Source organism: Macrotis lagotis, chromosome 3 (genome assembly GCF_037893015.1).
Source record: "Macrotis lagotis isolate mMagLag1 chromosome 3, bilby.v1.9.chrom.fasta, whole genome shotgun sequence".
NCBI lineage: Eukaryota > Metazoa > Chordata > Mammalia > Peramelemorphia > Peramelidae > Macrotis > Macrotis lagotis.
In genome coordinates this window covers 285,761,012-285,773,843 of record NC_133660.1, presented here as the reverse complement: position 1 = coordinate 285,773,843, position 12,832 = coordinate 285,761,012, and positions in this window count along the sequence as shown.

Here is a 12,832-nt window from a genome sequence, read left to right as displayed (position 1 = left end):
ATATTTAATTTTCCCCTAGTTACATGTAAAAACAATTTTTAACATTCATTTAAAAAACTTTGAGTTCCAAATTCTCTCCCTTCTTCTCTCTTACACCCCTCATTGAGAAGAAAAGCAATTTGATATCGGTTATACATGTGTAGTCACGCCAAACATTTCCATAATAGTCATGTTGTGAAGGAAAACAGACAAAAAAAAAACTCCACAAGAAAAATAAAGTCAAAAAGTTTGCTTCCATAAGTATTCCGATTCCACCATTTCTTTCTCTGAGGATGGAGAGCATTTTTCATCACATGTTCTTCAGAGTTATCTTGGATCATTGTATTGCTAAGAAAAGTTTAGTCCTTCACAGCTGATCATCTTATAATGTTACCATAACTTTGTACAATAATGCATTTCATTTGATATCTGCTCCTTTAAGTCTTTCAAGGTGTTCCTGAGAGCATCCTGCTCATCATTTCTTAGAGCAGAATGTTACTATATCATTGTCAAAGAAGACTATGGCATCAGGGAGGTGATGCCATGACAAGCACATGAACTGGATTTGAGTAAGGGGGACTGTGATAAGTCAATAGTCTCACTTTCTCCTCCAGAGCCACCTTGATCCAGGGACCAGCTATGAATCAGGACAGCAGGGTTATGTGACTTGCCCAAGGTCACATATTTGGTGTCAAGTGTCTGAAGTCAGATTTGAACTCCCTTCCTCCTGACTCCAAGGCTAGTGCTCTATCCACTATACCATCTAAGCAAAATAATATACATCATAATCACATCATAATTTGTTCAGCTTTCCCCCAATTGATGGCTATTCCCTCAATTTACAATTCTTTGCCAACAGAAAAGAACTGCTATAAATGTTTTTGTACATATGGGTTTTTTCCCTTTTTAAATTTCTTTTGGGAAATAGATCTAGTAATGGAATTGCTAGGTCAAAGGGTATACATGGTTTTTCAGCTTTTTGGACTTAGTTCCAAATTACTCTACAGAGTCGTTGAATCAGTTCCCAACTCCATCAATAATGCCTTTTCCCCTCTTCTATCCTATTAGCCAATCTAATAAGTATGAGGTAAAAACCTCACATAAAATTTGCATTTCTCTAATCAATAGAGCATTTTTTCATATAGCTATAGATAACTTTGATTACTTCATCTGAAAACTGTTCATATCCTGGGATTATTTGTCAGTTGGGAAATGGTTCTTGTTCTTATAAACTTGACTCTTGAGAAATGAAACCTTTATCAGAAAAAAACTTGCTTCAAATTTTTTCCAGTTATTATTGCTAATATTTTCTTTCATCCTATTGCCCTCTCCCCCTGTTAATTCTATTCTCTCTCCTTTCACCCTGTCTTTCCTCTGCTTCTGATTACCCCCTCCCCCAACCTGCCCTCCCTTCTATCAGTTCTCACATCTTTTGTCCCCTTCTCCTCCTATTTTCCTGTAGGGTAAGATAGATTTCTATACCCAATTGAGTGTATATATTATTACCTCTCTGAGCTAATTCTGATGAGAGTAAGGTTCACTCAGCCCCCCCCCCCCCATCTGTCCCTCTTCACCTCCACTACCTCTTTTTTGGGAAATAATTTGCCTCATTTTACCTCTTCCTTTCCCTTTGTCCAGTACATTCCTCTCCCAACACTTACTTTTATTTTCTTAGATATCATCCCTTTATATTCAACACACACTCTGTTTATACTCCTTCTAACTGCCCTAATAATAAGAAAATTCTTATGAATTACCAGTATCATCCCATGTAGGAAAGTAAACAATTTAATATTATTAAATTCCTTATGTTTTTCCTTTCCAGTTTATCTTTTTATAGTTCTCTTGGGTCATATCGGAAAGTCAAATTTTCTATTCAGCTGTGTCTTTTTTTTTTTTTAAGAACCACAATACTCATCTCCTGACATGAGGAAAGGGCTAGAAAATGTGCCTTAAAAATTGTCTCCTTCAACAAATCTGACCTGGACTTGATTATTGTGGCAGGTGGGGATCTTTCCCAGCACTCACAACACAAAAAATATCCAAAAAAACTTACAAAGATGATTCCACTCCCCACCAATACTTGAAAGATGTGCACATTTATGGACAATACAAAACCCAGTAGACTTGAAAGAGGAATACCTATTTTTAAAATTATTTAAATATTTTATTTGTTTTCCACTTATATGCATTAGTAGTTTCTACCTATCATTTTTGGGTAAGATTTTGAATTTTATACTTCCCCCCACCCACTCCCTTCCTTCCCCCACTCTGCCCCACAGAAGGCAATCTGATAATTTTTACATTGTTTTCATGCATGCTATGCATTGTTCAAAATTGAATGTTTTGAGAGGAAAAAACATATTCTTGAGGAAAAATAAAATATTAGAGATAGCAAAATTATGTAGTACAAAAGACAATTTTTTTTTTTTAAAATTAAAGGTCTTTGGTCTTTGTTTAAACTCCATGCTTCTTTCTTTGGATATAGATGTATTCTCTATTGCTGATACCCTAAAATTGTCCCTGATTTTTGCACTGGTGAAAGGAGTAAGTCCATCAAGATTGATCATTGCTCCCATGTTGCTGTTAGGGTGTACAATGTTCTTTTGGTTCTACTCATCTCACTCAGCATCAATTCATGCAAATCTTTCCAGGCTTCTCTGAATTCCCATCCCTCCTGGTTTCTAGTAGAACAATAGGAACACCTCTTGCTGTGAGAGAGCTCAGCAGAGATCCTATACAAAGAACAGACCTGAGTGAAAGAAGGCTGGTAAATGAAGTTTATTACTGAACTGACCAAAGCCTTTGATACCATGTTAGTCATGAAGGCCGGTGGAAAATCATGACAAAATTTGGTTACCCAGAGAAATTAATGAGTATTGAATGTCAGTTTCATACTGACATGGCGTGCTTGCCTTTAGATTAAGGACGATGCTCTTGAACTTTCCTAGACGCCAATGAAGCAAAGTAGGGTTGTATGTTTGCTCCTTTGCTTTTTAACATTATATTTTTAGTGATGTCAGATACCTTCATGATACTATTACACTGGTGGCAAATTATTTAACCTGAAAAGTCTACAAGCTAAGACTAAAATGGAGGGAGAGTTGGTGCATGATGACCTTTTGTTTACAGATGGTTGTGTACTCAATGCAACTTCTGAGGTTGAGATGAAACAAAGCATGGATTGATTCCCTGTGGCTTGTGCTAATTTTCCTTTGATAATTAACACCAAGAAATCAGAGATTCTCCATCAGCCAGGATTGTGCCATCCATACATAGAACCATCAATTATAGCAGATGGAAAGATTTTGAATGGTGTGGCTAAGTTCACTTACCTTGGCAGTATACTTTTCAGGGATGTACACATAGATGATGAGGCACACATTGCCAGAGTAAATTCAATGTTTGGGAGGCTCTGAAGGGAAATGTGAGAGAGAAGAGTTTTTAGATTGTCTACCAAAGCTGTAGTGTTGTCCTCATTATTGTATGCTTATGAAACCTAGACAGTCTACTAGCATCAGGGAGTTGAACTGATTGTATTTGAATGGTTTTAGGGATTTTCTGAAGATCATCTGGCAGGATAAGGTACTGGACACTGAATTCCTTTCTTGAACTAAGCTGCCAAAATTTAAAATTGTACTGCAGAGTGCAAATGTGAGATGTGCAAATTTAGAGGCATCTCCACTCCAAATGTTCATATGGACTTTTTGCGCCCGATCTGTGATAGAATTTGCTGAGCTCCTATTGGTCTGATCAGCTTCACTCAGACACACTGTACCTTGACTCTGACAGAATGTTGTCATTCTGGTGCCCTTTGAGCACAAATATCAACAACCAGACCTTATCTCTATGATTTATAAAAATAGATTTGCGTATTATAATAATACCTCATACTTCTATATCATTTTAAAATTTTTAAGTGCTTTCCACACATTATCTCATTTGATTCTTGCACAGACTTTGTCAGTGAGGTAGGTGGTATTGCCCCCATTTTACAGATGGAGAAACTGAGTATGCAAAGTTTAAGTGACTTTACTGGGGTTTCATAGCTAGTAGGTGTCTCAGACTCAATCTGGACTCAGATCATCCTACTCCATTCTCAACATTTAAAGCAGTACCACTGCTTTAAATAATAAATTGAAATAGCTAAGATAGATGTTGCCCCTGGAGCAGAAAATGTCAGAGATTGGAATGGACTTCAGAGTTTAGGACACAGGATAACAGAATTAAAAACAGACTTAAAACCTAGATTATGTTTTTTTTTTTAACCTTCCAATTTTGCTGACCAGCATCATGGAATGAAAACCCTCCTCCCTGTTGAAAAAATGCTTTTAAATTGATTCCCCCCCCCATAATATCTATACATTCTTCTTCCTCCCTTTCCCAGAGAGTAATCTTCTAAACTACAAAATTTAAAAAGGAAAAAAAGAAACAATTCAACAACCTAACATATCAAAAAAGTTTGATGTTATTTTCAGTGTTCCATATCCATAGTCCCTCCATTTCTGCAAAGATCTGAGGAAGGGAGGTGCCTCAACGGAGGTGGCACTGTTGGGAATGTTTGGAAGAACTGAATTCAAATCCTTCTTCAGATATTTACTAGCTATGTGAACCTGGACAAAAATCTCTTAATCTTTTTTCACCTCATCTGCAAAATAGGAATAATATAAGATTTGTAAAGTGCTTAGCATAGTGTCTGTCACAAAGTAAGCACTCTTAGAAATACTCATTCTCCCCCTCTTCTTGCCCTTATATTCATCATTTCTTCCAGAGCAGTCAGATTACATTATGTTCATGTGCCATATCTTTTTGGACCACCACCCATTTGACGGGCACCATCTTGGTTTTCAGTTGTTTCCCAAAGAAGAATTTGGTGTATCTTTGGTGTACCTTTCTTTCTGCCATTGACACCCTGAGGTCTTTGCCTAGCATTGGGATGAATCTCTGTGTTAAAAAGAGGCAACATTTCTTTTTTGGGGGGGGGGTTGGGCTTTTGCAAGACAAATGGGGTTAAGTGGCTTGCCCAAGGCCACACAGCTAGGTAATTACTAAGTGTCTGAGGTCGGATTTAAACCCAGGTACTCCTAACTCCAGGGCCGGTACTCTATCCACTGTGCAACCTAGCCACCCCAAGAGGCAACATTTCACTCCCTTTCCCTGACCCCAGACTGCTTTCCTGAAGGGTAGATGATCCTTCTTCCTTTAATCCAGTTGATTTAAAACTAGAGAAGGAATGAGTGTAAGAATAACCTTGGGCCCCAGGAAAGATTAATGAAGGCAGAGAGGAGACTCTTTGATGAAGGTTCCTTGAGGTCTGACCAGTTCCTTTTTATTTGGGGCTCAAAGGTCAATAACCTAGAAAATTCTCACCTCTTAATATGTAGACCTCCTAGGACCTTCTCAATTCAGGGGCACCTTTGGGTAGACAAAGTGAACAGACTTTATAAAAAGTGATTCTGCTTATTCCTCCTGGAGCAGCTTAAGGGAGGGTAGCATGTAAGGTCTGTATTGGAGAGTGGAATCACTCCATTTCATTCTAAAGACTTACTAGGTCAGCCTTTTTCTTGAGGTTTCTGTCTTGGGCCCAAGGGGGTTCAGAGTTTGGGGAAACTTGAATTTGAGAGTTCAGCACCTTGGCTAAACTGGGCACTGTGCCCAGGGCTCCCCTTGGGGCACCCAACCTCTCTCCATTCTACTCTCTGTGCTCTCTTTTGACTCATCTCATCCTCCCCCAAGGTCTGGTGGAATACTTTTCCTTTCAGAGTTTGATTATTTGTCCAGCTGTCTGTGTTCAGAGGCAATAAGGATCTCATAGTTTTCTGGGAATTCTGTATGTTTTAGACTTTAAGATAAGTTCAGATACCTGAGGCTGATGTTCATGGTCCTCCCCATTCTATCCCTGACTTAACTAATGTCTAAATTCAAGCCTCTCCCTACTTCAACTCCAACTTAACTGCCATCTTCCCACTCTCCTATATGTACTCTCTGTATCTCCCAACACAGCTCTTGTTTCTTGGCTTAGCATCACCAATCACACCATTTATAGAATCAAAGAATTTGAAAGAGAGCTCAACAGCTATCTTGGCCAACTCATACCTGGAAGGAATCCACACTATAATATTCCCAGCCAGTGGCCATACTCTATTACCTTCAGAGAGGGGTTACCCAGCTATCGTGCACCATTTTTCACAACTTAAAATGTTAGGAAGTGATTCTTAATGTCCCACTTACATTTGCCTCCATGAAACTTCCATTGTTCCTAGTTCTGCTATTTGGGGCTGAACAGAATAAATCTCCTTCCCTTCATATGTTTGTTTATGCTCCCCTCCCCTAATCTTTTCTCCAGATTAAATATACCCATTTCCTTCAATTGATCTTATGAATGCCTTCCACTCATCTGGTGGGGAGGTTGGGGGAGGGGTTGGATCAGAGAGTGAAAGTTGAGAATCCATCCACTGGTCTTTGGTGTTTTTGACACACCATAGGTTATGACTGTATAGCAGGCCCTTTCCATACCCATTTCCCTAACCATATCATAGCCTGAAGTTATGAAGATCAATAAAGTACTAACACACAGACAGGTGAGATGTATGCCAGTCCTAGGTAGGTAAGATTTAGATCTGAAAAAGACATAGAGAAAAGCTAGTGTAACCTCATTTTATTTTATTTTTGCAAAGCAATGGGATTAAGTGACTGCCCAAGGTCATGCAGCTAGGTAATTATGAAGTGTCTGAGGCTGGATTTGAACTCAGGTCCTCCTGACTCCAGGGCCAGTGCTCTATTCACTTTACCACCTAGCTGACTTCCTCCCTTCCTTCTCATTTCATAGAGGAGGAAACCCAGGTCCAGAAAAGTTAACTTGAACCCATTATCTCATTCTCTTTTGTACCTCTTTAATGACTTCTTTCTCACTGTCTACAATTCTCACCATTCTTCTTTTTTTTTTTTAAATCTTCATTTGAATAAACCATTGTCTCAAGCTGTCACCCTATATCTATCTTTCATTTTCCAGGCAAACTCCTAGAAAAAGCCATCTATACTTGTAGTCTCTATTTGCTTTCCTCTCAACACTTTACAATTCAGTGCTATCAATTGGTCTCTCTAAAGTCATCAATGATCTTTCCATTGTCAAATCCAATGGTTGTTTCTCAGGTTTAATCCATCTTGATCTCTCTGCAACATTTGACCATACTCTCCTGGATACTCTCTCCTCTCTGGGATTTTGTGATACTCTTTTTCTCTTCCTTGTCTGAGTTCCCCTTCTCAGTCTCCACTGAAGGATAGTATCATATGCTATTCCTTAGGAATGGATGCATGTGTCCTTTCTTTGCCCCACCCCCTCCCACCCCAACACCATCTTTTGAGGCTCCCATCAGCCTCTTTTGGTTTAAATGTCATCTCTATGTAGATAATTCCCAGATGTAACTCTAACATTTCTCCCGATATCTTGCTTCATATCATCAATTGCCTTTTGGATATCTTGTATTGGATGTCCCACAGGTGTCTGAAACTCAAAATATCTCTTCAAACTCATCCTTCTAACTTCCTAACTTTTGCCTGACTTTATCTTTTGTCATTCAGTTATTTTTTCAGTCATGTTTGACTCTTCCTGATCTTATTTGAGATTTTCTCGATAGAGATATTGAAATGGTTTATCATGTCCTTTTCCAGTTCATTTTACAAACTGAGGCAAACAAGGTGAAGTGATTGCCCAGGGTCACACAGCTAGTAAATGCTCCAAAAACCTCCAGTAGTTCCTTGCTATCTCTCCTTTTTTGGCAATTAAATTCCCCCCCAATCTGACTCCTACCTCACTTTCCAAGCTTATTCCACATTACCCAACCTGGCAGGTGGGAGTGACTGTTCCAGCCCAATCATACTATCCACTTTGCTGTTCCCTTACGTGACTATTCTTCTTATACCTCTGTATCTTTGCCAAGGCTCTCCTATTCCTAGAATGTTCTCCACCTTTACCTCTTGGAATCCTTCACTTCCTTCCAAGTGTAGCTGAAGGGACACCAGTTTCTCCCTTCTCCTACCATCCCTTTGTATCTGCTTTGCATTTATTGGGAATTGATGTGTGTGATCCTGATCTTCCAATTAAGAATCCAGTGATTTCACCTATACCATGTTTCAGTCTCAGCTCATTGAGGCTGCAAGGATCTTCTATTTTCTTTTCTTTCTGGTCTCCACAGGCAGTGCCTACATCTGGACTGGTCCACAGCAGGCATTCAATGAACCCTGGCCAGAAGTTGGAAGGACCATCCATCTGCTACATAGGTAACTTGCTCACCCAGGGATTCACTGGCTTGTTCTGAGGGTGTGACTCATTCCCCACAGTCTTCCTGGCTGTGACCAACCAGTGTTGGAGAGAGTTCAGAAGAAGCAGGGGGAGATCTTGTCGGCCCAGAGCAGCCGGAGGCTGAGACTGCTTCTCATTAGCACCCGAACAGCTTGGCATAGGGAGTTTTCTACAACCAAGCTGCTCTCACCCAGGGATGGCTGTTGGAGCTGTTGGGACGTGCCGAGAGCATGAGCAGATACTTTTCTTGAAAGAGGAGAAGGAGGGAGGCTCAGCTTCCTAGCAAGCAGAAGCAACAATGGCCCCCTTGGACAGGGGACTCTAAGGAGGCTCTCTGGGCCTCACAGAGGCCTCTCTCTCTAAACTTGCTCATTTCTGAAGTACCTTTATAATATTTTATAATAGTAATATAACAATATTATTATTATACAATATTATTGCCAATATTATTATGATAGTTTAAAGTTGTCCTTTGATATTGAAGACCATGACATCAGGAAAGGGATATAATGACTACTAGGAATTATTATATAATATTGATAATAATAAGGTTTTAAAGTACTATGTATATATTTTATTCTGTATATGTATGTTTTTTATATATATATATATATTTCTCTTTTGATCTTCACAATAACTCTGAGAGGGTGGTATTAATATTGTTTCCATTTAATGGATAAGTAAACAGACTCATAGAGGTTGAATGTCCTGCCCTCCTCATCTAACGATTTCTAGAAGCAGCATTAGAACCTGGATCTTCCTGACACTGTCAGCAGCATTTTATTTACTCCACAGGAGTTGGGAAGCATCAAGTGCCACTGAGTATGAGATGGGGGACTGTAGGTCTGAACCAGTTCCAAACTCCATGAATGGATAGGGGACAGGAAGGAGGGAGTGCCCCAGCCCCATAGGCTCAGTCAAGGCATTTTTTTCAGTTAGATTATAATAGAAGTAATGGATTAGTTTCATGTTTGGAGTTTTTCAATGTGATCTTAGGAGTCTTTTGTGATGCAAGCATTTCTTTTGTAGGGGGAAATAAATAGCTGTCCTATACACCTAATATCTCCTTCTTCTCCTTTACTAAAAGTCTAAGGGAGAGTTGGCAGAGTCTCAAACCATGCTCAATGGGAAGGAGAGAGAGAGAGAGAGAGAGAGAGAGAGAGAGAGAGAGAGAGAGAGAGATATCGGAAGTTGTTTTGATTTTTAAAAGCCTATTGAGTGGGCAGTTCTTCCTGGCTCAGTAACCAGTCCTCTCTGGCACGATCTCTCTTACCTTCCCCCTCTTTCTTCAAAGGAAGACAACCAACTAAAGCCAGAGCATGGGATAATCCCAACTTTAAAAATACAAAATGGGGGAGGGATGTTTAGTCATCAGCTGTCTGACAAAGGTCTAGTAGTCCTAGGGGACTGCCAACTCAATCTGAGTGGGACTCAATGGTATGGAGTGGCTAAGAAAGCTCACCAGATGTTTTGGGATCCATTAAGAGGCCAGAGCTTCTAGGAATAGGGATATGCCATCCTCTTCTCCCTTAGCCCAACCTCATTTGAAGCACTATGTTTCTTTAATTGAATTTTATTGCATAGCAGATTTTAGATATGATTAATATAAAATGCCAAAGGTGATAAGATTAATGATTTTTATGGGGGTTAATTTGGAAAAGCATTTGACTGGATTAACGTCATCTTGTAGGTAATAAGTTTTAATGTTTCAAATATATGGTATTTGCATTATATTTTTAATGCTTTTAAATTGTGAAATTTGGTAAATCATTGTATCAGAAATAATATTAGACAACTTTCTAAAAAATCTGGATGCTATACAAGTTGAGCTTTTTATAAGAATGTAATAAAAATAGATATTTGAAAACTGTTAAATATTCAATGGAGTATATTTTGTTTTAAAATGCATAATAAGTTTACTATAATAGAGAGTGAGTTTTCATTTGAAAATTTTTGGCTATAACTTATTAAAATATTTATGAAAATATGCAGGGACATCCAGGTGGTGCAGTGGCTAGAGCTGCAGTCCTGGAGTTAAAAGAAACTGGACTCAAATCTGACCTCATACACTTACTATCTTTATGACTCTGGATGAGTCACTTAATCCTTATTGTTTCCAAAAAAACTCAAACAGGCAAAAAAGAAAATGTATAGGGTGGTGTAACGATGTAACTTCAATTCGTTAATAAGAATCAACTATCGGGGATTTATTGTATATCTGAAATCCTAGAATGTAATTAGTTTAATTTATAAGTAAAGGATAAATGAAATATAACTATTAGAAAAGCATGACAAAATTAATACGATTCAAGTCCTAAGTTCTGGTTAGTGAAATTTTGCCTTTTTTTGAGGTAAAAATTCTATAGTTTTTTATGGTTTTGAGGTCCCCCCAATTCTTCTTGTTAGTGAAGCAATGGGGTTGTGACTTGCCTAAGGTCATATAACTAGCAAGTATGTCTGAGGCTGGATTTGAACTCAGGTCCCCATGACTACAGGACCAGTGCTCTATACACTGTATCATCCATAAGTTGCCCCCTAGTTTTGAGTTTTGATTAGAGGGCTGGTCATCTGAAATATCATGAAGCCAATGGTAGAAAATGAAATGTGCTACAGTCTGAAAGCTGCTACAGGTGGAAGTCTGTGCCTGTGAAAAGTTGAGGAGACAATTGTGGTAGAATCTTCTTCACTCAGTTTCCACATTGTGCTATTTCCTTTCTGAACAGAAAATTTCCACACTTGGCTCATCCTGAGCCTTGCTTTTTTTTTTTTGTGAGGCAATAGGGTTAAGTGACTTGACCAAGGTCACAAAGCTAGTACGTATCAACTGTTGATCCTTGTTTTTGATACCCTGTGACTACATGATTGGCTGTCAGATATAACTCATGCCGGGAATCAAACAGAAGTAAAGGAGTTGTATATCAGATCAGTCTATGCTCTTGAAGGGATGAGTTTACTAGAGCTATGTCTCTTCTTTTCATAGAAGATTTTATAAAATAGTACTGGTGAAATAATAGTTTTATAAGTACAATACAAAATCTATTCATTAATTTATTAATACTGGAACATTTTTTTGAATGTAAGTATGAAAAATCTTATAATTTTCATCTGTATTTATGTCACCTATAATTTAGGGATGATATTCTCTTAAAAAGGAAATTAGATAAAACAATAAGGCAAAGATATAAGGTTAAAACTTTCTAATTAAAGGGAATAGTAAAATATGAGAAAGCAACAGGATTAGATTGTTTTCTCTAAGAACTATACTAGGTATATATATGAATGGCTTCCAAATGTATCTAGCATAGAAGTTTGGGTTTTGAGTATGTTTTAGTAATACATTCTTAAAATTGGATTAAGGATTTACTTATCAAATTGTATTAATAGTTGTAAAGAAAGTGAAATTATTTTCCTGTTTTAAAAGTATCTGCTCATTTTAAAAGACAAAAGAGTTCATTTTGCAAGTTAGACCCTTTGTGAAGTTTTTTTTTTTAATTTTTTAAGGCAATGGGGTTAAGTGACTTCCCTAAGGTCACACAGTTAGGCAATTAATAAGTGTCTGAGGCTGGATTTGAACTCAGGTCTTCCTGACTCCAGGGCCAGTGCTCTATCCACTGCACCACCTAGCTGACCAGTTTTTTTTTAAGATTCTTATATCAGGTATAGGGTTTAGGTGAAGATAGAAACAGCAAGTGGTATATAAAAGCTAAAATGCTCTATAGTTTCAGATGAATTATGGGGACCTAATTTGATGTCCTTCTTAGAGCTCTGTTGTTAATAGGACCATAAGGCTTGCGCTGGTTTTCATCACATGAACTAGTTATTGGAAAACCAAATTTAAGAGACTGAAGTAAATTGTATTAAGCCTTGTTACTGGCAGATTTTATCAGAATTAACTAGGAATCTCTACAAGTGATTTGGAACCAGAGAAGCAGAACCCCCTTTCAGAGCTACCCTGAGAATGAGGCCTATTCCAGAATATTCAAGAGAAGCTCTCCAGGGGCCAGATGACTGACTACAAGAGATGTCTGGGACTCACAGCGAGCTGATTAAATGGACATGGAGAGTGGGTTACTAGGATACAAGGAGACTTGATGTTCTTTCATATTGATGATCATCATTATATTGCATTGCCCTTTTCTTTGATGGTGTTTATGTTTAAGTTTTCTTGGTTCCCTTGGTGATATGTAAAACTCCCTTAGCAAAATGAACCCATTGTGAGCTCTGTCAGTAGCTTTATCTGTAACCTGACTTATGTAATTAGGATATGAAATGCCATATGGGTTTGACTTATAGATAAATATTCATGAGGGGAGTGGGCTGCCCAATCCCCTATGAATCAAATGGGGGAAATTGAAGGAACTGAGAGGGTTAGAACAGCAAGTGGTTATTGTGGAAACTGAATGAACTACATGGACTCCATCTTCTGGCTCAATTCTGGATCTAGCCCAGTTCCCTTTCTATTCAATTATGGATATAGTCCAATTTCTGTCTTGTAAGAAAATTTTATTCAATTAGGAGAATTAGGAGAAAATTCCTGCATTGTTTAGCCCT